Source organism: Stenella coeruleoalba, assembly GCF_951394435.1.
Source record: "Stenella coeruleoalba genome assembly, chromosome: 17".
Classification (NCBI taxonomy): domain Eukaryota; kingdom Metazoa; phylum Chordata; class Mammalia; order Artiodactyla; family Delphinidae; genus Stenella; species Stenella coeruleoalba.
Window position 1 is genome coordinate 33,269,827 of NC_137163.1, and position 26,330 is coordinate 33,296,156.

The window sequence follows — 26,330 nt, forward strand, 5'->3', positions numbered from 1 at the left end:
TGGCCAGCAGGAATATGGGCGTGGATGAGGGTGTGAAAACCTCCCACCATTCATCCTCCCCCAGCCCCTCAAGCCCTCCCAGCAGTACAGTGCAGACCCTGAGGCATCCTTCCACCCCTGTCAGCACTCACACCTCCGTTTTCACCTTCCTTGGCACCCTGCCCCGAAACCCCTCGCTCCCTCCCTCTACTTTTTATACCATATCAGCCCCTCTTGCTTCCTACCTTCTCGGACTCGCTTGAACTCCAGGCTAGACTGGAATCAGATCCTCACTGGGGACCATGAACACACAGCAGGCCAGACCCCTGCTCAGAGATTCAGGTGTAACTGCTGTGGGATGGGGCTCAGACCATCCGTACCTTCAAATACAGCGAGGTCAGGAAGGACGGATGCTCGCCAGCACCCATTGCCCTTTTTCCCGTCCTTTGGTGACACACCCCTTGGCAAGCCTCCCAGCCCAGAGCAGGTGCCAGGGTGCCCCAGCTGCCTGCTCCTGGCTCCTGAGCACTGCTGGGAAAAGGCCCCCACCACAGCACTGGCACTGCTATGGACTCAGACTCCCATCTCGGTGCCACCTGCCAGCACATGTAGCAGTCCTGGGTCTAAACCACTTACTATTCTGGGTCTTCGTCACTCTCTCCATGCTCCCTTCCGACCCCAAGTCTAATGCTTAGCCTCTTGTCTCCTACTACTGGAAAAAAAATTGAAGCCACTGGGATCACATGATTTCCATCAAATTCTCGCTCCCTACCAATTCTGCTACTGCCACCCCACTGCTTTCCTGTTAATTTTAGAAGCAGGCCAAAATCTAGGTCAAATCCCCCAGCCTATGGAGTCAGGCTGCCAGGGTTCCAATCCCATATATATCCCTTACTGGCTATGTGATCTTGAGCAGATTTCTTAATCTCCTCAGTGCCTCAGTTCCTCATCAGTGAAATGGGATGACACTCGCTTGCCTTTACCTCACAGAGTTAATGAAGGATTAAACGAGATAGGCCACACAGAGAGCTTGGCACAGGCAAATGCTAACAAAGGCTAGTTATTGTCATTGCCCTCTCTGCCTCCTCCAAACTTTGTTCCATCATTATGAACCTCTCCCTGTTTCTAGCTCATTCCTCTCAGCCTATAAAGAGACTCCTGTTTCTCCTGTCCTAAAAAAATCTCTTCTTGATTCTATGTTCTTGATTTCTCTTGTCCCTTCTCATCCAAACTTCTCAGAAGCATCCTTTATCAGCTTGTTCCTTTCCTTATCTCCCTTCTGTTCCTCAGGGATGTGGCTTCTGGCTCTACCATAGTTCTGACATTTGTCGGGGTCACCAAGGACCTGGCTAAGACCAGTGGGCATGTCTCAGTCCCTGACCTCTGCCTCCTGCCCTTGACTTTGTTAATCACATCCTGCTTTGTGAAACTGTGGATGGCTTGGCTTCTGTGCTTCCTTATCAGTCCCTTTGTTCTCCTTGTACTTCCTCTGCCTTCCCCTCTCTGTCTCCGGGCTTCTCATCCGCCACTGGCCCCAGGAAGGCTGTGGGGACCCTGAGTCTGTCCTTGGTTCATGGATCTCCTCTGCCCTCACATTCCTGTCAGGTGATCTTAGCAGCTCTCATGGCTTCTACTTCCACTTGATGGTTGATACCTGCTATGAGCTGAATTGTGTGCCCCCAAATTCATATGTTGAAGCCCTAACCCCCAATGCTATCGTATATGGAGACAGGGACACTACGGAGGTAATTAAGATCAAATGAGGTTATAAGTTTGGGGCCCTAATCTGATAGGACTGATATCCTTATACAAAGAGGAAGAGACGCCAGAGATCTCTCTCTCTAGGCTCACACAGAGAAAAGGTCACGTGAGGACACAGCGAGAAAGGGCCATCTGTAAGCCAGAAAGAGAGGTCTCACCAGAAACTAACTCTGCTGGCACCTTGATGTTGGACCTCTAGCCTCTAGAACTATGAGAAAATAAATTTCTGTTATTCAAGTCACCTGGTCTGCAGCATCTTTTTTTTTTTTTTTTTTTTTGTGGTACACGGGCCTCTCACTGTTGTGGCCTCTCCCGTTGCAGAGCACAGGCTCCGGACGCGCGGGCTCAGTGGCCATGGCTCCACAGGCCCAGCCACTCCGCGGCATGTGGGATCCTCCCAGACCGGGTCATGAACCTGCGTCCCCTGCATCGGCAGGCGGACCCTCAACCACTGCGCCACCAGGGAAGCCCCTGCAGCATCTTGTTATGGCAGCCTGTGCCAACTAATACAGTATCTAAGTATACCAGTTAGCTTTTCCTGCATAACAGACTATTCCAAAATTTAGTGGTCAAAAACAAAAGCCATTTATTTAGCTTACCTTTCTTCAGGTCAGCAGTTTGGTCTGGGCTCAGCTAGGCAGCTCCTCTGGTCTTGGGTCTGTGGTCAGCTCCTGGTTTGGCTGGGCACTGGTTGGTCAGGGTGGCCTCAGCTGGGATGGCTCATCTCTGCTCCATAGCATCTCTCATCCTCCAGCAGGCAGGCCCAGGCTTGTTTTCGTAGCAATGCAGCAAGGTTCTAAGAAAGCAAACAGAATGGAGGTTTGGAAGGAAAACCTCAAACTATGCAGACATCTGGGCCTTTCCATTCATACCTGGTACTCTGGTAGTTGACTTCTCAAATATCAAGATGTCTTGAACAATGAACTAAGAATATAGAATAATAATTAAATAAGAAAAAGAATATATATATATATATATATATCTGAATCACTTTGCTATACAGCGGAAAGTAACAAAACATTGTAAACCAACTATACTTCAATAAAATAAATTTAAAAAAAGAATTACAAATAAGTAAAGTCTGGGAAAACACATAGCATTTTAAGGTATAGTTGACCGGACTTGCAGATGTAGAGTGAGGATGGATGAGGAAAACAGGCCTCCTCCTGAGTAGACAGCTTGCTGGACTGGATGGAGGGTGGAAATAATTTTCCAAACACTTATTACTTGTTGGATACTGTTCCAAGCACTTGGTACACACAGAACACCGAGGTGATTGAGAAAATGTCTCTAGAACCAGACTTGCCTGAATTTGAACTCCAATTCAGCCACTGACACAGAGAAAGTCACTTAAACTTTCCGGGCCCCTGGTTCCTCATCCGTAAAATAGGCATAATAATGGCACTTGCCTCACTGAGCTGTCATGAGGATGAAATGAAGTGATACCTGTGAGCCACATAGAAGTGCCTGGCTCATATGGTGCCCTCTTAATATCTGTCATTGTCATTATTGTCTCATTGTCATTATTTGTCTCAACCCATGACGTTGGCGATTTTGTCTCTATTTTACAGGTGAAGAAACTGAGGCTTGGAGAGGTTAAATAAATACCGTAATATGCAAGGTTAGGATGTGGCTTTGGACCCAGGTGGTCATAACTCCAGAAGCTATGTTCTTTTTTTTTATTGAAGTATAGTTGATTTACAATGTTGTGTTAGTTTCAGGTGTACAGCAAAGTGATTCATTTATACATATGCATAAATATATATATACTTTTTCAGATTCTTTTCCTTTATAGGTTATTATAAGTTATTGAATACAGTTCCTTGTGCTATATAGTAGGTTCTTGTTGTTTATCTGTTTTATATATAGTAGTATGTATCTGCTAATCCCAAACTAATTTATCCCTCCCTCCCCTTCCCCTTTGGTAACCATAGGATTGTTTTCTATGTCTGTGAGTCTGTTTCTGTTTTATAAATAAGTTCATTTGTATCCTTTTTTAGATTCCACAAATAAGTGATATCATATGATATTTGTCTTTCTCTGACTTCACTTAGTATGATAATCTCTGGTTCCATCCATGTTACTGCAAATGGCATTATTTCATTCTTCTTTATGGTTGAGTAATATTCCACTGTGTATATATACTCCATCTTCTCTATCCATTCATCTGTCAATGGACACTTGGATTGCAGAAGCTATGTTCTTAATCACCGCTTCCTTCATATTCCTCCCTCTACCATTCATCCACAGGAAGGGAGCATGTTTGGGCTTAAAGATAATGAGTATGGTTTTAGATATAGATGTGGAGTTGCCTCTAGGACAACCAGGTAGAGACTTCTATTCAGCAGTTGGGTTTGTATGTGGAGTATAGAAATCAAGATATTGTAGACAGATAGGGATTGAGCCACGGGCGGATAACATCATACAGGGAGATGGTAGCATGAGAACGGAGGAGTGTCCGGGGCACATTTAAGGAGAGGATGGAGGAAAAGGATCCCCTAAAGGAGCTTGAGGATGAGCATCCAGAGAAGGGAGAGGGAGGTTTTGGAGGAAGGAAGACCATAAGTCTGAGTTTGCCTGGGGGAGTCTCGGTTTAGGACAGCCTGGCATAATAATTAATGAGCGCCCTTTTTCACTTTGAACAGTGGCCCAGTTTGGAAGATGAATTATATATTCACCCTCCTTAGAACGTCAAGGAGGAGGAAATGTAGATGTGAAATACTGCAAAGAGGACAAGTAAGGTAAGTTTGGAAAGTGGGTTCCGTTGGAATTGGATTTGGCAAACTGATGACCTTGGAGAGAGGTTTCTGAGGAAAAAGATGGAAAACAGGATCAGGCTGAAATCTGAATAAGAGACAAGTAGAGATAACAAATGTTCACAAGTCTTTCCAGAGCTTGTCTGGGAAGGGAAGAAAGAGACAGCTATAGGGAACGGAAGAGAAGGAATCCCCCTCCCAGCCACACTCCATGGGGAAGGGATTTGAGCATGTCAGGCCCAACAGGGAGGAAGCCAATGGATAGAGAAACTGACGGGCAATCAAGAAGATTGCTGATGGATCGAGGTCCCTGGGGAGCCAGAAAGTACTAGAGTCCAGAAAAATGAGAAAGAGCCTTTTTCTCAGGCTGCACTGCATGACATTTGGGATCTTAGTTCTCCGACCAGGGATCAAACCCGAGCCCCCTCTGCAGTGGAAGTGCAGAGTCCTAACTACTGGACCGCCAGGAAATTCCCAGGAAAGAGCCTTGAAGAAATAAAGTGGGAGATTTAAGAAATGGTGGGGAAAATTGTCCCAAGAAGGTGGGTTTCTGGGCGCGGAACTGATGACGGGGACAGCATCATCTCGCAGACTCGTTCGGCTGTGGCAGAGCGTGGTCAGTGACGCCTGGGTCTTTCCTTGGCCATAGACTCTTCAGCCCCCCACCCCAAATACACATAGCTACACATGCATGATTTCTACAGATGAGTCAGGAGGCTCACAGCAAACTGATGCCCACAGGGGAGCCCAGACCACAGTGAGGAAGCTCTGCTCCCTAGAGCACTTTCCCAGGGCTTGGGTGTCCTCACCCCAAAAATCTGTTCTTTCCATCTCCCCCAACTGATCCGTAAATGCTCTCAACAGCCATGAAGGCAGCTCCTTCTTCATTTTAAAAGATTTTCATAACACGCCACAACTCCCAAGTTTGTAGGTTACTTTTCGCCAGTTACAGTCAAGCCCAGCTGCGTCCAGGTACCTCAAGGGGAGAGGTTCCTTAATCCCATCGGTGTGGTTACTGGAAGTCTCTTCCTAGGGAGGGTTCTCCTGAGGGTCCCTCCTGGAAACCCATAGGCCCATTCCTGGAGTCTGGGCTCCCTTCCTTGACCAGAGAGGAGCGCCCTTTCCAGCTGCCCCCTCCAGACCCCAGGCCGCGTAGCCTTCTGGGTGCTGAGCCTCTCATTGAGGATGCTCCCTTCCCTCCCAACCCATGGAAAGACTATGTCTGTAAGAATTCTCTTCATCTCTTACACTTTATCATTTAATGAATATTAATGCGATAGAGAACAGCGCCTTTCATTTATTCAGCAAATGTTTGTCAAGCTCCTTGGCATTCCAGGTGGAGTGCTGGGAAGGCAGAGGGGGTTAGTGCGTGCTCCTAGCGCTAGAGGCGTCCTTCTGAGGCCACGCCTGCTTTGTCCTAGAAGAGCCCACCCAGCCACCCAAAGAATTCTGAAGAGTTGACAGCATTTAGGAGCAGTGTCCTATGAATCGCCACAGAATTTTGGCTTAAGATGGCGAAAGTCTTTACTGCTATTAAACAGTAGTTTATTTCTATAGAAAGAGAGGCCTGTGTAAAGGTAGTATGACAGGGGAAGGTAGGTCTTATTACACACTGCAGATGACGGATTGGAGACACAGAGAGGTGAGCAGTGCCTTGAAACCCTGCAGGTGATCAGTGAGGGGCCAGCGGACAGCCCAGGCCCTCTGTCTTCTGAACTGGAGGATGAAGAATCCAAGAGGAGACAGGAGAATACAGGGAGAGAAAAAAATAACCTGGAGAAGAGTTGGTGAAGAAGTGGGGAAATAGTCAATGAAGTGACGTGGATAGAACAGACAACAAACAGAGGTGGGTCGAATCTTTGAAAGGACAGACAACTAAAATCCTCTGACAGAAGGAGAAATTCCCAGATCTCTTAATTCCCGGTGCATGGGCGCCGTGGCCTCAGGCAGACTTGAGTCCCTTGCAGAAAGGGCAGCCCCCTGATCCCACCACAATTCCACCCTGACCCCTTTCTTTTGTCACCACCCTGCACCAGCCCCTGTTTCAGCGAGCATGCTCTCTCACCCAGGACTTGCTGCCATGACCCCTCTCTGACCTGCATGCCCTGCCACCCGCTGGACACCTCCCCTGGTGGCCTCACACCCACCTCAGTGACAATGTTTCATTCATTTATTAAATTCCATCTTGCAACCTGCATTGTGTGCCAGGAGCCACTTGTGCCAGGCTCAGAGGAGACAATAGACAGCAAGCAGACACTGGCCTGCCCTTACTGGGAAGATAGAGATAAGTCAAATGAGCAACAGCTTGTTACAATACTTTGTGAGGACACCCTACTCACCCTATCCCACCTTCAAGCCTGGATACTAGCATCATCATCAAGCAGCAGCTGGAGCCTCCTGGGTCCTCCGGGCTTTTCCACCTCCTGCATGCCCGCATGTCCAGGTGATTCTCTGTGCCAGTATGTCACCTCCTTTTCTTTCTCCATGACCTCTGCCTAGACTCCTAGTCTGCCACCTCCAATCTCCACCCAAAACCCTCCTCCACATTGCTGCCCAAGTTTCCTTTTCTTTTTTTTTGCGGTACGCGGGCCTCTCACTGTTGTGGCCTCTCCCGTTGCGGAGCACAGGCTCCGGACGCGCAGGCTCAGCGGCCATGGCTCACGGGCCCAGCCGCTCCGCGGCATGTGGGGTCTTCCCGGACCAGGGCACGAACCCATGTCCCCTGCATCGGCAGGCGGACTCTCAACCACTGCACCGCCAGGGAAGCCCCCAAGTTTCCTTTTCTAAATTACTAATGTGATCACAGTATTCCCAAGATTAAGAACTTCTTTACAGGAACTTCAAAGAGAAATAGAAAGTCATTGGAGATAGAATTTAATTCAGGACTCTTGGTCCATAAGAGAATAAGTAGATGTGGATGCACACACACACACACACACACACACACACACACACGCACACACAGCATGTAAAAGAACGAAATAACATAAATAATAAGGTAGAACTAATTTATATGGAGTTTTTTCCTCTAAAGATAGATAATAGAAGAGCCTGAGGAAAATTCACCAAAATTGACCATATTTTAGGAAATAAAGAAAACCTTAATAGATTTCAAAAAGCAGAGTACAATCTTCTGATTGTAATACAGTAAGACTAGAATTTAGTAACCAACAGAAGATAAAAAGTCACTACCACCTGGAAATATGTTTTTAAAATTTATCCTAAACAACTTGAGTTAAAGAGGAAATACAAATCAAGAAAGGAAGATTATCTAGAAAGTAATGATAAACTCTTTGGAAACATCAAAAATGATGAATGCACAAAACTTTTATCCATGCTCTTTTTTCCCTGCCGCATTTGAAAGCCCCCTCTATAGTTTGTGCCCTGTGACACCCTGCCCACCTTTCTCTGTTCTCTCCATATTTCCGTGGCTCTTGCCACTGAATTTCTCAACAGCTCTAGAAGCTGCCACCTTCTTTTACCCCTCCACACCTTTGCACCTTTATGCCATTTGCCTGGAATGTCCTTTCCCTTCTTACCTACCTAGCAAACTACCTACCTGTTTACTCTTTAAGACTCAACTTTGTGGTCCCTTCCTTTGTGACGCCTCACACAGAATCGTCCACCCCTTCCCCCTGTCCCCAGAGGCCTTGGCACCGTCCTCTGGAGAAGATGGTGAGTGAAAAGAGAAGCCGGGTCAGGTCTCAGCTGCCCAGGCCAGCAATTTCAACACTGTGTCACTAACACCCAACTCCCTTGTCCCTGTCACCTTCACCCTCTTGGAAGCTGGCTGCATTTCTAGGGGCTCTTTGCTCTAGGTCCGTTAATATCGATAGATAAAACAAAAACAGGAAATTGTGTTAATTCTGCACATGAACAAACTCATCTGTCCTTAGCTGACCCCCACCTCCTTTAGGCTGGCTCACAAATAGCCTCCTCTTGGGGCCCTCACACAGTGGTTCCCAGAATGTGTCCCAGAGATTACATGTGTTCTTTGAGATATGAATGGGGTTTTCTGTGTTTTGTTTTGGAAGAAGTTAAGGAAGGAAAGTGTTCCCCCATAAATTTGGGAAATGCTAGGTTGAACAAAAAGTTATATCAAATCACCACGATGTACACTTCAAACATCTTACAATTTTATATGTCTATTGTACTGCAGTAAAGCTGAAATTTCCAAAAAGTGTTAAACTGGTCTCATGTTGAACAGTTTATCAGGGGACTGCCCTGGTGGCCCAATGATTAAGAATCTGCTTTCCAATGCAGGAGACGTGGGTTTGATCCCTGATTGGTGAACTAAGATGCCACACACCATGGGGCAACTAAGCCCGCGTGCCACAACTAGAGAGCCTGCGTGCCACAACTAGAGAGCCTGCGTGCCTCAGTGAAGAGCCCACGTGCCGCAATGAAAGATCCTGCATGCCGCAACTAAGACCCGATGCAGTCAAATAAATTAATTAATCAATTTAAAAAAACAGTTTATCAGAACTTTTAATCACTGATAAACATTATGAAGCACCAAATAGTATGCAAATTTCCCCAGAGTACTTGAACTTGGAACCTTTTAGTTAACCATGCCCTATTACATCGTGAAGAACAGTAACGTTTTCTTCTTCTTCCTTTTTTTTTTTTAAAGATTTAATTTTACTTATTTTTGGCTGCATTGGGTCTTCATTGCTGCGTGGGCTTTCTCTAGTTGTGGCGAGCGGGGGCTACTCTTCGTTGTGGTGCATGGCCTTCTCCTTGCAGTGGCTTCTCTTATTGGGGAGCATGGGCTCTAGGTGTGCAGGCTTCAGTAGTTGTGGCATGTGGGCTCAGTAGTTGTGGCGCACGGGCTTAGTTGCTCCGCGGCATGTGGGATCTTCCTGGACCAGGGACTGAATCCGTGTCCCCTGCATTGGCCGGCAGATTCTTATCCACTGTGCCACCAGGGAAGTCCCAAGAACAGTAACTTTTTTTGAAACAGAGTGGAAAGTGCTACACTCCTTTTCCTCACCATTAGCGACTGACCTGATCTTTTGTTTTACTGGAGAATTTGAAGCCATACAGAAACTGCTCCCTGATACAGCTTCCTCCCTGACACAAACTCTCTCTCCTTCATATTTTCTCTTCCTTTCCATAGAACTCAGAGAATCATTCTTTCCTTATTCTTTCCTTATATTCTCGATGCAGTACATTCCCTTGCTCTATTTGTCTCCTTATTCATCTCTTTCTCTTTCCTGATATCACTTCTCCACTTTCAGTCATTCTTGTCTTAGTGTGGATCACCCTAGAAGCAGACCCTGAGGTGGGAGGGACTGGGTAGGTGAAGGGGGTGGGGTGGGGAAGGAGTGATACGGCAAAAGAAAGTCACCAAAAGCAATGGCAAGCCAAGTACCACAGTGAGCACTGGAGCTGAATCCTGCAGGGCAAACTGGAAAACGTTACAGAACACGTGCCTCCGAAGTATTCCTGCGAAGGGGTGAGGGAGCTGGGGCATTCATACCCCGTATGTCAGGCATCGGTCAAGGGCTACACAGGATGAGGGGTTGTTATTTCCCAGACACTCCCCCTCAGCCGTGTGTTTGCCAAAGTGGGTTCCCACACCTTTAAACCAGTGGTTCTCAACTGGGGGTGATATTGTTCCCCCAGGGGACACTTGGCAATGTCTGGAGACATTTTTGATTGTCACACTGGTTGTGGAGGTGCTAATAGCATCCAGTGGATAGAAACCAGGGATACTGCCAAACATCACAATACACAGAACAGATACCCTCCTCTCCAGCCCCCCACCCCAAGCCTAACAAAGAATTTTCTGGCCCAAAATGTCAATAGAGCTGCGGTTGAGAAACCCTCACCTTTAACAGTGACACAGGTACTGGCAGAGGGCATGCCAGAAATGGTAAGGGGATCCTTGAGAACATGAGTAGGGTCTTCTATGGTGCTCGAGGCACTCTAGTCTAACATCAACCACAAAATTGTCTCAACCTTGCTACCCTTAAGCAGCCATTCCATCTGTTGTGGACTGAATGTTGTCCCCCCAAGATTCACTGTCCCCAGATGTGATGGCATTAGGAGGTGTGTCTTTGAGAGCTAATTAGCATTAGATGAGGTCATGAGGGTAGCGCCCTCCTGAATGGGATTAGTGACCTTGTAAGAGTCATAGGAGCACTTGCCTCCTCTCTCTGCTCTCTGCCACGCGAGGACACAATGAGAAGTCAGCAGTCTACAACCCAGAAGAGAGTTCTCATCAGAACCAGATGATACTGGCACCCTGATCTCGGCCTTCCAACCTCCAGAACGCTAAGAAATAAATTTCTGTTGTCTATAAGCCACCCAGTCTGTGGTGTTTTGTTAGAGCAGCCTGAACGGATTCAGACACCACCCCTCTCTCTCCTTCTACTCTCACACAGCTGAAGAGCACCCACCCCTCTGCTCCCACGTCCTCACACCCGGTCTCCTGCTGGCCACCTGTGATCTGGCCTCTCTCATCACGACTCTGAATATCTTTCCTCCGGAGATCACTAGTGAAGTCATGATTGCTAAATTGACACTTCTTGGAACTTACTTTGCTGCACTTCTCTGCATTCTTTGAAACTCATCTTCCTGGCTTTGGGACACCCTGTAACCCTGGTTCAGCATCTATTGCTCCAACTAAGTGAAGACTAGTCACTGGCAGCAGGTCAAGGGGAGCTGGCAAGGACCTGGAATCCATGGAACCTGAGCCCACGTAAATGCAGGGGAATAAGGCCATCTGGGTGAGTTAGAAGCCAGACAAGCAGTTCTAGAAAACAAGGTGCCCCAAGGGCAATGCCAGGAGGCAAACAGCAGCCTGATGAAGCTCCCAGGAGCATGCAGCCTGAGGTCCCAGAGCTGAGACGGCAGCAGGAGGGCTGCAGGGTCGGAGGAAGTAGAAAGGGATGCTGGTCCAGAGCAGTCACAGTGCTAGTGCTGGACATGAGCACTGGCCGTTATCCTCAGGAAGTCAGACCAAACAGAGGAGCAGCAAAGAAAACAAGTGAGACAATCGTATGAAAATGCAACAGTAAAAACATGGTACCAGGATGGCAGAGGGGAAAAGTCAGAAAAGCCTTTGTGGAGTCGGTGACACAGGAGCTGGGTTTTGAGTGAAGAATCAGAGTCAGACCCCAAGCTGAAAGAAGAGGATGACACCAGAGAGGGGACATCGGGTGCAAAGACACAGCACCAGAGCCATGAAACGGTCCTTAAGTGTGACTGGAGGGCAAGTCTGAGGAAGTGTTTGGGGTACACTGGCAAGCTCACTGGGGGCCTTGAATGCTAAGCCAAGGACCCAGAACAATCCTGTGGGAAATGGTGAATGATCTTTAAGCCCAGGAGAAGTGTGATCAGATTTGACCTGAGACAGTTAAAAGGTCACGTGGTTGTTTGAACAGACAAAGGAGATAAAGGCAAGCACTGAAGCATCAATCATTTATCCAGTAGCTTTTTATTATTCAGTAGCTTTTTATTAAACACTCCATGTCAGGCACTAGTCTCAAGACTAGGGATACAGACCTGAACACATAGACAAGGCTCTCTGGCCTCAAGTAGGGTGTGTGTGTGTGTGTGTGTGTGTGTGTGTGTGTGTGTGTGTGGTGAGGGAGACAGAAAGGAACAAATCTACAAATATGGTTCAAAGGAGTTTGGGAAGAATAAAGCCGTGAGATGTGACGGAGTCACTGGGAGCCTATTTGAGGCAGATCAGGAGGGGAAGCCCTCTCAGAAGTGATGATACTTGAGCTCAATGCTCTGTGAAAAGAGCCAACCTGTCTGTGAAGCTTGAGGGACAGAGCCTTCCAGAGAGGCAAGAGTTCAAGCAAAGTCCCTGAGGTGGGAGTTTGAAACACAGAGAGAAGGCCAGCGAGGGTGGCAGTGGAAACCAGTGGAAACCAAAGGGGATGGATTCCAGAGCTATGAGGAGTTGATTGACAGCCCTTGGTGACGGTCTGGATGGGAGGGAAAAGGAGGGAATGGGTCAGGGATGACTTCCCATGTCCACTTTGGGAACGTGGGTACCACCCCTCCCCCAGACAGAGACGGCAGAAGGAACTGGGGTTTTTTGTTTTTAAATTAATTAATTAATTAATTTGGCTGTGTCGGGTCTTAGCTGCTGCACATGGGCTCTTTTTTGCGGCATGCGGGCTTCTCTCTATTTGTGGCGTGTGGGCACCAGAGCATGTGGGCTCAGTAGTTGCCCCGCAACATGTGGGATCTTAGTTCCCCAACCAGGGATTGAACCCGCGTCCCCTGTATTGGAAGGCAGGTTCTTAACCACTGGACCGCCAGGGAAGTCCCAGGAACTGGTTTTGATGAAACGCTGTAGTGAGCTGATCAGTGGTTTGTCCACTTGGACGAATTTTATGTCCAAGTTCTAATCCCTGGAACTGTGAAGGTGATCTTATTTGGAAGAAGGGTCTTTGTAGATGTAATTAAGTCAAGGATCTTGAGAAGAGACCATCCTGGATTTAGGGCGGGCACTAAGTCCTATGACAGGCATTCTAGGAGAAAGGCAGAAAGAGATTTGAGATGCAGAGACACTGAAGGGAGGGAAGAAGGCTCAGTGAAGATGGATACCCAGATTGGATTCATTGTAGCCACAAGCCAAGGAACACCTGGGGCTACCAGAAGCTGGAAGAGGCGAGGAAGGATTCTCCCCTAGAGCCTTCAGAGGGAGCGTGGCCTTGCTGACACACTGACTTCAGATTTCTGGCCTCCACAGCTGTGAGAGACAAAATTTCTGCTGTTCTAAGCCACCAGGTATGCGGTAATTTGTTATGTCAGCCACGGGAAATGAACACGGGCCTCTCCATGTTGAGTGTGGGGAGGGAGATGGAGAAGTTGACTGGGCGGGTGGGTACATGGAGCTCCCCTCAGGAGAGAGGCCAGGGCTGGAGGTAAAGCTTTGAAAGCCGGTTGAGCTTACAGATGACGGTTTAAACCCATGTCAACACAGAACCTGGAACACGGTCCCAGAAGCTCTTTCGCGGAAGTACAAAACAAAAAGCTTCCAGATTTTTTGGAACAGATTTCACTCACTGTTGTAACCAAACACCCACACTATATATCAATGAAATATAATGTTCATTCAAAGGATATGTTTATAAACATTTTAATATCTTCTAATAAAGAACCATTTTGTCAGATTATTTTCTTAAGTCAAGAAGGCTTGTACTTCCTTGAACTTCTTGGAATCTGATGTGAGGCCAGCCCGTTTTACATCGGACACCACTGAGAACATAGGAGAGAAAGGCTGCAGTGGAGGAAGTGCCGGAAACGGTATTTCCTAGTTGATGGTGTCGCCTCGCAAAAATTCCTCCCGATGCTTCTGATGGGCTGCGGAAGCGCTGCCATTACACAAACTGTGTTTGTACCTCCTCCTTTTTATCTCTTCTCTCTAAGGTGTCTACTCACTGGTATCGCAAAAGTGACTTTCCTCTCTTAGCGTCAGGTGGGCCTCGAACGTTTGCAGGGTCCAGGGCAAGAGTACAAGTAGAGGCCCTTGTTCTGCATGTCAAGGCTTTACAAATGATTAAACCCACAACATGTTAAATAGAATAGGGTTTGTCTACCTACCTTGACAAACGACTGCTTAATGCCCTGGGAGGTCAGGATCAAATTCAGAACTCTCAGACTTCTTGGAGTTCTGCCCTGGAACGTGGGGTGTGAGCGGGGCTCCCTCCTCACACCTGGCCCCCACCACCTGCTCCGCAGCACACCCAGAGAGGCTCTCCGGATGCAGACAGACACCCAGGGCCCGGGGCCCAGCCCCAGCTGCATGCACACCCCCGCAAACAGCGCTGCTCAGCCTGCCTGGGGCCTGAGCTCCACCAAGGGCTTCCAGAGGACCGGCCCAGAGAAGAGGCCCTGCACGGGCCCTGGAGTTGGTTTGGGGCCATCTGGGCAGGGAGTGCTGGCATCTAGGGAGAAGGCGTGGACTGAATAGCTTTGACCCCTGCAAACTCCAGGGGGGTGAAGGGGGCAGGGGCTCCTCTTTCCTGGGTAGATGGGGGGCGGGGGTGGTTTTCAAGAAGCAGCAGGGTAGACCAAGACACGGCCATGCTCAATGTGTGCATTTTCTTGTACACTTTTTCGTTAAGAAATGAAATGCTATAGATATGTTGAGCCCTGATTAATAAACGTTATTAGGATGCCAATATTGCACTGAGTTTTAGAAATCAAAGATCAAGTCCCTATAAAGTTTGAAAACAGTAAAACAAGACTGATACTAATGAAGCAGTATCTTGGGTGGCAGTGCTTTCCAAAAATTTTTTCACTCCTTTTTTTTTTTTTTTTTTTTTTAACATTTACTTATTTATTTGACGGCGCCAGGTCTTAGTTACGGCATGTGGATCTTTGTTGGGGCATGCAGGATCTTTTAGTTGTGGTATGTGAGATCTAGTTCCCTGACCAGGGATGGAGCCCGGGCCCCTTGCATTGGAAGTGCGGAGTCTTAACCACTGGACCACCGGGAAAGTCCCAATATTTTTCATTTTATATCTTCACCGTCTCCTCTCCCCCACCAAAACTGGGCTGGTAGGAAAAGTGTACTTTCAGGGCCCCAAATTTGTAGAACATAGTAACACTCTCTTACAGAAGTTTATTTCAAAACTCAAATTTAATGGAGTAATGAGGGAAGATTTTGTTCAAGAATTCTCCAATCCTTGTTAGTTTTTTTTTTTTTTTCTTTCTCCCGCCCTTCAGGGGTCAGCTCCTCTGGTTGGATCCAGGTTTTAGAAGGGTAATCCACTGTTTCCTACTCTGGATTGAATGTGAGTCTATTTTATTTTTTTAATTAATTAATGAATTAAATTTATTTTTGGCTGCATTGAGTCTTTGTTGCTGTGTGCAGGCTTTCTCTAGTTGTGGTGAGCAGGGGCTACTCTTCGTCATGGTGTGTGGGCTTCTCATCGCGGTGGCTTCTCTTGTTGTAGGGCACGGGCTCTAGGCGTGTGGGCTTCAGTAGTTGTGGCGTGTGGGCTTCAGTAGTTGTGGCGCATGGGCTTAGTTGCTCCGCGGCATGTGGGATCTTCCCAGACCAGAGCTTGAACCCATGTCTCCTGCACTGGCAGGCGGATTCTTAACCACTGCGCCACCAGGGAAGTCCCAAGTCTATTTTATATATGTATTATAATTTCTACTTCATTATAGGAATAAGCTCTTAGATGTTCTGCAAGTATCTGACATTTAACATTTTTTAAACTGAGCCCCTTCCCCAGTATCTGTGGGCTTGCTCCCTCATCTCCAAATTTTGTCCACATGTTACCTCTTCAGGGAGGCCTTTCTTAGTCACACTATTGAAACTTGCAGCCCTCTCCTCCCCAGTCAATACATCCAACCTCTTCCCTGCTTTATTTTTCTCCATAGCACATATCACTGTCTGCTATACTCATATTTTATTAATGTTCTGTTAATTATCTATCTCTCGCCAGTAAAAGGTCAAGGTTTGCTCATCACTGCATCCCAGTGCCTAGAGCATTGCCTGGCACAGAGTAGGTCTTTACTAATTATTTATTGAATGGTGAATGATTGGCTTATTGGATACCTACCCTTGGCTCCCACCTTAGACTCACCCTGTCTAGAAACAATTCTGACACCTCTTTACGCCAATACCAGGTTTAAAAAAATCAGCATCATCTTTCCTCCCCGTTTCTTGGGTCTCAGCCACCAAGTTCTCAAGGCTTGGCAGTTCTTGGGTTTTGTCTCTCACTGATACCCTGCCCTTAATAGGTGCTCAGTAAAACACCATTGCAAGGTTGCTTCTGGCTACCTTGGGATGGAGGAAAAAGACAAAAATTCCTATTTCCTTTTAACCCTCTGAACTATTAGATATTGTAAAAATCAATAGTGCTGTAATAGACAGCATTGGTTTCCTATCTATCTCCCATTCTCCACCCTGGCTTCTTCACTTCAGGTGTTCAGCAGCCTCTGCCTGGCCCACTACATGTTCAGGAGATGCTGACTCTAACCCTTCAACTTGGCTGTCAGAGAAAGAGTGGGTCCAGATGAGTTTTAACCATTCTCCATATATATGTCAACACCCTCCCAGCCCTGACTAAGGGCACAGACCCAAGTTGACCCAATCAAATGCTTTCTCTCTCCTCATAGCTGTGAACAAGATAATTCCAGCTGTCTCTGTGACCCCAAAGGAACCAACCCAGGAGAAAGCTCTCACTGAGGATGGCAGAGCTGAGAGGTAAAAAGAGTCTGGGTCCTTGATGCTGTCTCTGTGCTGCTGGTCACAGGGTTCCTTCAGGAACCCACCTTATGCTTGCACTGCTGGTTCATTCATGCCCTCATTCTACAAGTACTGATTAAGCTCCTGCTATGTGCCAGACAGTGTTTTGCAGGCTGGGGATATAGCTGTAAATCTAAACAGACAAAAATCCCTACCTCATGGAGCTTTTATTCCTGTGGGGGAAGAGATGAGTGACAGACCACAAAAAAAATCTATAATAAACAAGAAAATAATATGTTAGAAAGTTATAAGTGCTATGGAAAAAAGTAGAGCCATTTGTTACAGTGGATTCTCAAACACTGAATCCCTGTATGTATTGTAATGTGTTCTTTTCAGTAATAAATCAAAACATCTCTTTTGGAAGTTGACAATCTTTTAGTTTGCATTGTATAAGAATGTATAATTGTGTGCTGGAGTTGAGATTCTGATCTGATTTTTTAAAAAGTTCATTTGAACCCATTGTGGATCAGTGGTTGCAAAGAGGTGAAAATTGTCTTGGAAATGGGAGCTTTCCTGGGGATTGTGATTTTAAAAGGTATTTGTCTTTGGACAAGTGTAATAACCACGTGAATAAATCTCATGAACTGCCTGTTAGTGTTGCAAAGGTATCAGATGCAAACCAGGCAAATGACGACAAAACAGAATAAAACACAAACACATACACAGAGGCAATAATTTGCAATATGGACTGCCACCGGACTGGCAATGAAAATGAATCGATGCTATCACATGTCACATATTTTAGAGATGCTCCTAAATTCTGGCATAAATTTATCCAACATCAAGCATCATTTTGAAATGTACACAGAACACTATATAAAAGCTATCAAAATAGTCTAACGTTAGGAGCAGAACACAGTGTATCAGGGGATTAAAATGTGAAATCTGTGGAAACCAAATGTATATAATTGTATTTAATTACAAAACCTGGAACTGCTAAGTTTATTGACAAATTGTCAGTCCTGATGCCAAAAAAAAAAAAAAAGTAACAAATAATGATCAGAGCAAAGTAAGCATAGTGATTGACAGGGTACCTCTGTCCAGTAACATAAATGACAGAAATGGCAGCTGATATAAAGCAGCCATTTTTGTTAGCACAATGAAGTGAAATGAGTCAATGCAAATTGGTGAACCCAGTGAGATTCTGAATGCTGGTGTTATTTTAGGGTTGTCAGTATGACAACCTATGAGCTGAGTAAAGAAGTCTATGAAGATATTTTATGCTGCTAATCTTGGCCAACTGGTATGGACAACTCACTGACCCTCATGGCATAGACCAGAAGAGAGGATTTGGGATGGATGGGGAATGGGCTGGAGCTCTGGCTGGTAGTATCAGAAGACCTGTCTACGTAGTCAAGCAGATGCACCAAAGCTATAGCTCCTCACTGATACAAGGATACCATTACCTTCCAGAATATGTATGAAAATTTAAGACAAGTACTTAATAAAGCCGATAAAATTGTCAATCATGTCACAAGCAGGCAATTGAATACCCGACCTTTTTTCTTGGCTTGTGAAGAAATGGGCAATTACTACAAAGAGCTACTGTTTTAAATGAAAGCTCGTTGTCTTTTGATTAGAAAAGTTTTTGCTTATTCATTTAAGTTATAAGAGGAACTTCAGTTTTTCACTTTCCCTTTGTGAGATATTATACCTGGATGGGCCTGACTTTATAAATTAATCTATGTGCTCATCTAAACACCTATATATACTGTTACGAGGCAGATGTGTGAGTTCCACAGTCCAGACCAAGGAGTTGCAGTGAAGGCAAATCTGGCACCACAGGGCCAAGACTCTAATTTTTTCTATTGCCTAAAAGACTTAGTATTAACTCATCTGAAAATATTTTAGGAAGGGACACTTAAAAGACTTAATAAGAAGGCTTTATTTATTTATTTTCCCCACACTGCAAGTGGCTTAGCAGACAAGGAAACCTTTACTCCACCACTTTAGGGCATCACCTAATAACTTTAGACCTTCTTAAGAAGAACAGATTCTGGAGATAACCTTCAGACGGTTTCTTAAAATACAAGTTTTTATTTGTTTGTTTGATTTTTTGTTTTGAATACAATTCACATCATTTTTTTCCACTTACATCATTTTAAGTGGGAATTATTTCTCAGCATCTGACCCAATCAGAGCAGACAGTTAATCACAGCAGGAGTGAACAGTTACTAGCACTTTCTTTGTGTAAGGCACTATTGGAAGTGCACATATTAACTCATTTCATCCTCTCATTGATGCTATGAGGTAGGTGTTACCCCACAAAGAAGTAAATGTTATCGTCTTTATTTTATAAATGATGCAGCTTAGGCACAAAAGGTTAAGCATCTTGTCCAAAGTTTCCACAGCTAGGAAAGCCAGGATTAAAGTCCAGACAATTCTGGCACACAAGGCCAAACTTTCAACCATTATGCTATATAGGAACGCCTTGCATTATTGTATTTCCCTTTATGTGCTTTGCAGATATTGCATTTTTTACAAATTGAAGGTTTGTGGTAACCCTGGGTTGAGCAAGCCTCTTGGCACCATTTTTTCAACAGTATTTGCTCATTTCAAGTCTCTGTGTCACATTTTGGTAATTCTCATGATATTTCAAACTTCTTCTTCTTCTTATATTTGTTATGGTGACCTGTGATCAGTAATCTTTTTTTTTTTTTTGCGGTACGCGGGCCTCTCACTGCTGTGGCCTCTCCCGCTGCGGAGCACAGGCTCCGGATGCGCAGGCTCAGTGGCCATGGCTCACGGGCCCAACCGCTCCGTGGCATTTGGGATCTTCCCGGACCGGGGCACGAACCCGTGTCCCCTACATCGGCAGGTGGACTCTCAACCACTGCGCCACCAGGGAAGCCCTTGTTGATGTTTTTTTACATAACAAAGAATCATGTCAGCAAGAAGATCCTTAAGAGAGAGGGAAAAAAGTGGCAAAGCAGCAACTCTGCCGAAGCAGCCTTCTTCAGGAGCAGATCATTGTTTGCCTTTATGCTATTCTCGAATGTTTTTAGCTCATATCTCATGGATGGAAGCCAGAAACTCAGGCACCCAACAGAGAAAAAGTGAATTCCAAATAGATAAATTGAAATAATTAAAACCAGACAGCCCTAGAACATTAGGAGGTCTAGCCTTGATCCATGTGCTATAAACATACTCATCTTTTTTCATCCTTTGCTATAAACACTTGGCTGTCTCTCTTACCTACTTTATAGGTTGCGGATGGCAAACTTTCATCAGGGCTATTTCCTAGGGCCTCCCCTGTTTGTGACTGAGCATATCACATTCCTCAGAGGAGAAATGAGGTGATACAAACTAGCTTTAAAACTTGCCTACACCAGCATTCCCCAAAGGTGGTCTACAGAAAATAATTTTGTTGGACTTCAAAGAGTATTACTTGGAAAAGGGGCTCCATGATTTATTTATGAGGCTCTTTGGCCAGAACCATGATTAACCATCTCAAGGGACTAGTGTTCCATGGACTGACTTGGCTTTCAGCGTCACTAGCCTAGACAAAATATAATTAGGAGAGTAAAACTTTGCCTACTTTGCCTAAGTCAGATAAGGCACTCCCAAAGCTAAATATAAGGATATTTGGGATTATCTGGTTTTTTTGATTATTTGTATGATGACAGTTTTTACTTACCAAGTACCTACTTTGCACCAGCTACTGTACTACCATCTTATTGACTCTTATAACGGCCCTGCAGAAGTCTTTTTTTAATCTCCATTTTTTTTTACATCTTTATTGGAGTATAATTGCTTTACAATGGTGTGCTACTTTCTGCTTCATAACAAGGTGAATCAGTCACACATATACATATGTTCCCATATCCCTTCCCCCTCGCGTCTCCCTCCCTCCCACCCTCCCTATCCCACCCCTCTAGGTGGTCATAAAGCACCGAGCTGATCTCCCAGTGCTATGCGGCTGCTTCCCACTAGCTATCTATTTTACGTTTGGTAGTGTATATATGTCCATCAGAACGACTAAGTAATTCATTCAACAAATTTTCATTATTAAGAGCATGCTAAGTACTGGCCACTCTGCCTGACTCATTGGCTCCACGGCCCTGCTGACCTCCAGATTGGACCTATGACCAAGAGTGGATATTCTTGGAAAACAGGTGAACAAAACCTGACAGAGCTCCCTGCATATCTTTAGGAGACATTGTGACATGGTGGCTAGGAGCAGGGGCTCTGTCTGAATCTCTCAGAATCTCAGCTTTCCATCTGAAAAGTGGGGCTAGAGAGAATACCTGACATCACAAGGATGTCATGGGGATCGAGCAAGATCACAGAACATGTTTTACACGAAGCAGGCATTGGACGTGCTTAACAAATGTCAACACGACCTATGGGGTCAAGACGTGAGAAACTGAAGTATTCGGATTTCCGTGAGAATACTTTGCCTCATCTATCTAAAACCACCAAGAGGGGGAAGAAGGGAAGGGAAAAGGAAATCAAACAATCAAACTGCTGATTTTCTAGTTGAATTACTTTAGGGTTCGTGGTGGGGCCCTGGAGTTTCTTTCGATGTAGAGTGAGACTCCCCACATGGCGATCCCAGCTCACCAGGGCCAGAGAACTCGGGAGGTCAGAGCTGCTCTCCTGAGGGAAAACTGTTCTGGACAGGATCACAGAGCATTCAGAATGATACACAGAATTATAAAGAAAAGAAATCTGGTGCTACAGTTGGAAAATCACAACTAACGGAAACTGAGTTTATTCTTTAAAGGTTAGTAAGTCTGGTTGACTGAGCCACACCTAATACAAGAACAGACTTAGGCGATGATGGAAACTTTATAATGGATGGATCAGGCCAATATCACCAGAAGCCCCTGATCAATGTGAATTTCACTAAGACTGAGTCTACCAGTCCCTAGGTGCCTCCAGGGGTGACACAATAGGGAGAGCCCAGAACTACCTATGAAGAATTCTTGCAAAAAAATGAAAATAAAAAATTGAACCTGACTCCAATCACGTCTCTAGATTTCATTTCATAAGGAAACAGAAGATGTTAGATGACAGCATAAAGATGCAATCATCCAGGGATTTCCCTGGTGGTCCAGTGGTTAAGACTCCTCACTACCATTGCAGGGGGCCTGGGTTCGATCCCTGGTCAGGGAACTAGATCCCACATGCCACAAGTAAGAGCCTGCCGCAACTAAGACCCGGCACAGCCAAGTAAATAAATAAATAAATAAATAAATATTTTTTTTAAAAAAAAGATGCAATCATCCAAACTCAGAGCAAGGGAAACTCTATAGGACAAATGGCTCGGGTTTTGAACAAATAAATGGCATGAAAAAGGGAGTGGGGTTGGGAGGGGAATTGTTAGAGATTTATAGAGATTTAAAAAATGCAGAGTGTGGAACTTGTTTGGATTCTCTTCAAATAAACCAACTGTAAAAAGGCATTTTTAAAGACAGTTGGGGAAAATTGAACCAATTAGACAACAATTGAATCCAAATATGTTGTTATATCTTATCAGCAGGATATTAAATGATATTAAGGAGTTCTTGGTAATGATAGGTATGATAACAGCATCAAATAATGTTTTTATTAAAGTACTTATTGCTTAGACATAAATCCTGAAGTATTTACAAGTGAAATGATATGTCGTCTAGAATTCACTTTCAAATATTCCAGCAAAAATGAACAAACAAATAAATAGAACTGTTTGATTGGGGAAGGCTCAATGAAAAGACAGTGGGACAATTGTTCAAGCTGAATGTTGAGTCAATGGGGTTCATACCCTTCTTTCTACATTTGTGTCTGTTTTTAAAATTCCAGAAAAAGTATCAAATGAATAAAATTTTAATTTTTAAAATCTTGAGAGCTTAACAAAGAGTTTTCCAAATTTCAATCAAAGGGAAAACAGGTACCTGGTGAGATTCTAAGAGGATTTTCTGGTGGCAGCCCTGGGGAGCCAGCGTCTCAACAGCACAAGACGTCAGCTACCCATGAACACGGACTGTGAAGCCTCCCTGCACGACCATTGTAAAACTGTCTATTTGACGTGCTGCACTGGCTTCCATAACATCTGACTATCTATGGAGCTAATTAAATGATCAGCCTCAGAGCTGTGAGATGGCCCAGTTTACGTGGGAAGAATCCTTCACGCAATGCGGCAGCCACTAAGCGAATTCCCCTCAAAGCCATAATTAGTCATCCCGAGTTGTTCCCAATCAAGTCCTATCTCAGATAAAGAATTCCCAATTGGCTCCTAACACCTCCCTGGTGGTGAAGTTATTTATTTGATCTCGGCACAAACAGATGGAGGTGGGGCAGACCAGGAGGAAACCCCGTGGGTCTGACCTGGAAAGGCCTACTTTTTGAGTTAAGGTGTCCAGTTAGTGGGGCTTCTATTGGACTAACAGGGACTGACTGGGTCGATTCCTCTTTAAAGGCGCAGGCAAGGACTGTTGACTGTGGCCCGGAAACGCCAGTCTCTGTGACGAGGCAACTGTGCCCTTGATCTTCTCTGCCAGCATCCATCAAGGCCAGAGAAGGGCCCTGAGTACCACTCGGGGCCCGGGCCTCACCCCCTTGAAGAGAAGTGACAGAGACAAAAAGCATGTTGGGCAGAAAAGCTCCTGTGCTGGGAATAAAGACCTGGACTCAGGCGAAGTCCCCAGATTTGCTGGGGTCTCAGGGTCCTCATCTGTAAAATGGGGGCCAAAGTGATTTCAAAGACTCCTTTTCAACTAAGAAATGAGTTTAAGGGGCTGGAGTTCTTCTGGGAAATGGTGCAAAAACTCAAGGTGAAATGTTTGTGGTTTCCGTCCTCAGCAGAGAGGCTGTATGGCTTAGTGGTCAAGAAAGGATCTGAAACCAGTTCACCCTGGCTCTAGTGCAGCTCCCACCCTCACCAGCCTGTGGCCTTGGGCATGTCACTTAACCTCTTGAGTGTCAGTTTCCCCTCTGTCAAATGAGGATAACAGCAATACCTTCCTCATAACGTTTTATGAGGATCAAGGTAATGAATGCATGTGAAATGGGCAGAACTTAAAGAATAAGCACCATGTAAGTGTTGCTATTATTTTTATCGAGAAAGGTAACACTTTACACATTTTCACAGCCTTAGGAATCTAGCACGATGCTGTTGATGTTTTCTGAATTAATCAGACCCTCTCCAATAATTTTAGACTTTAGAAGATGGGCATTTTTATTAAAACCCTGGCCTTGACAATGATAACAATGACAACTATTAAAAGTGATAAATTTTAAAATACGATAGCAATGACAAACATACATGACAATGATTATGACACAGAGAAGCATTTATTGTACACTTTCTGATCTTGTTTTTTAAGTCAGAAGGTTGGAAGGACATAGGGTGGAATGGACCCCTAGGGTTTTTCAGCTTAAGCCTCGGTCAGAAGTTCAAGGCCCTCTACAACATCACCACGGAGTGACGCTTCACGTTCTGCTTGAATTCCTCCAGGGACACGGGACTCACTACCCCCGACAGAGCTGCTGTTTGAACCTTGCCCCAGGAGAAAATGTTAAAAGAACTGAGGATCTTTAAGCTGGAGAAAAAGTTTAGTGGAAACATAGCTGCCTTATACATTTGATGAACCGTAATTATAATTATTATTAACATTGATAAGATTAACATTAAGCACTGTCACTAATATTTTTTTATTATGGTGATCATTTATTCAGCTCACACCATATACCAGACACTGTGCCAAATGCTTTACACGCCTTCTCATTCAATCCTTCAACAACCCCCTAAGACGGTATTATTATTCTGATTGTATAGTTGAAAAAATTGAGGTAGAGAACAGTTAGGTAAAACTCTGCTCAAGGATATAATTAGTGAGGGCAGAAACAGGATTCAAACCTAGATTGGTCTGACTTTGGAACATAGAAGAGTTTGTAGAAGTTACTGAGACCCCAAGACATAGGCTATCTGCGAAGCAGGGGAGAACTTTCACATGAGACTGAACTCATTTCAGGCAATGAAGTGTTGACAGGGCTTTTATAAGAGACACACACACACACACCCTGCTCAGTCTGGTGCCGGTTCCTGAAGGGCAGCAGGTAGATAGGAAGGGCCGGGACCTGGTGATGCTGGGAAGGAGACATCTGACTCGTCGAGTCAAGTGGGGTATCCACAGCAGTCTCACTGCTGGAGAGACCCCCCCCCAAATGGGGCAACTGGTGCTGCTGCACATGTGTGGGCCTCCCCACTGCTTCGTCACCCCTGTCGGTCCTGCCCCACTTCCCTCCACAATGCAGCCTATCCTGGCCCCATCTCTCTTAGCAGATGACCACTCTCGCTACTTCCTGGGGGAAGCAGAGGTCACTGGGCTGTCAGCCTCTGTGTGATGAACAGGCTGCAGCATCTTCACTCCCTCCCTCCTCATCTCCAGAACTGGGCACCTAGAACTGTTCCATCTCTCTCCACTCTCTTTTCTGAACCTTTATTCCCGGTCATGTCCTGGCTTCTTTCCACCAGTGCATCACCACACTCAACAACACAGGAAACGTAACCCACTTGATCCCACATCCAGCTCCCCGCAGGTGGCCTTGACCCCCTTTCAGAGCCAAACGTCTGAAAGAGCAGTTGACATGCTCTCCTGACTACTCCCTGCGTCTGGCCTCAGCCCACTCCACCTGGTTCCCAACCACACCAGCGCGGGAACGGCTCCTACCACGGACATTACCGCCGTTTCCAACATCCCCAGGACACGGTTAGGCTCTGTCTTTTTTTTTTTTTTTTTTAAGATGTTGGGGGGGAGTTTATTAATTTATTTTATTTTTATTTTTTGCTGTGTTGAGTCTTCATTTCTGTGCGAGGGCTTTCTCTAGTTGTGGCAAGCGGGGGCCACTCTTCATCGCGGTGCGCGGGCCTCTCACTATCGCGGCCTCTCTTGTTGCGGAGCACAGGCTCCAGACGCGCAGGCTCAGTAGTTGTGGCTCACGGGCCTAGTTGCTCCGCGGCATGTGCGATCCTCCCAGACCAGGGCTCGAACCCGTGTCCCCTGCATTAGCAGGCAGATTCTCAACCACTGCGCCACCAGGGAAGCCCTAGGCTCTGTCTTAATGTGACTGGATCTGTTCTTCACTCCCTCTTCATGAAACTCCTATTCCTCTTGGTTACTATCAAACACTCTTTCTGGTTTTATTCCCCACCTTAATGGCTCTTTCCGGATCCTCTTTCTCTCAGGCCTCATATTTGTTTATCAGAAGCCATCTCAATCCAGGCCCACCCAGGACCATCTGCCCACACGTGGCTTCCCCACAATCGCCCTGCTGATCAGAACCGGGGGGCCGTTCTTCGTCTGGAGCATTTCTCACACTGTGGATCCCTTCTCCTTTTTCTTCTCCTGAGGCTCCACCCCTGCCTATTCACTGGGCCCATTTCAGCCTCCAGCACCGGCCCCTGTCCTGGGCTGTCCCCGGCAGGCCCTCCCCGCTCTTCCTTCCTTCTCCTCCTCACTGCTGCCTGTACTGGGACTCACTCTGTGGCCACCCCAGGAAGCCCAGGATGCCTTTCATGCTCCTCACGGTGTTTAATGCCCCTCTGATGTTCTCAGACACACAAAAACAAGCTGTAGATGATAGAGTGGTCACAGATCCCCAGTGCACACTGGGGTCTC

General features: G+C 45.8%; 1 protein-coding gene across 2 annotated transcripts in view; it reads left to right on the forward strand.

Moving 5' to 3' along the window:
- KLF10 (KLF transcription factor 10) overlaps nucleotides 1-26,330 on the forward strand; it is a 112,960-nt gene that overhangs the window by 41,468 nt on the left and 45,162 nt on the right. Inside the window, exons 2-3 of one of the 2 annotated variants that reach the window (XM_079901395.1) lie at nucleotides 4,386-4,481; nucleotides 6,165-6,342. The gene's annotated coding sequence lies outside the window, so the exon portion shown is untranslated. The remainder of the gene's footprint in view (nucleotides 1-4,385; nucleotides 4,482-6,164; nucleotides 6,343-26,330) is intronic. The other variant, XM_079901396.1, reaches the window with a different exon arrangement.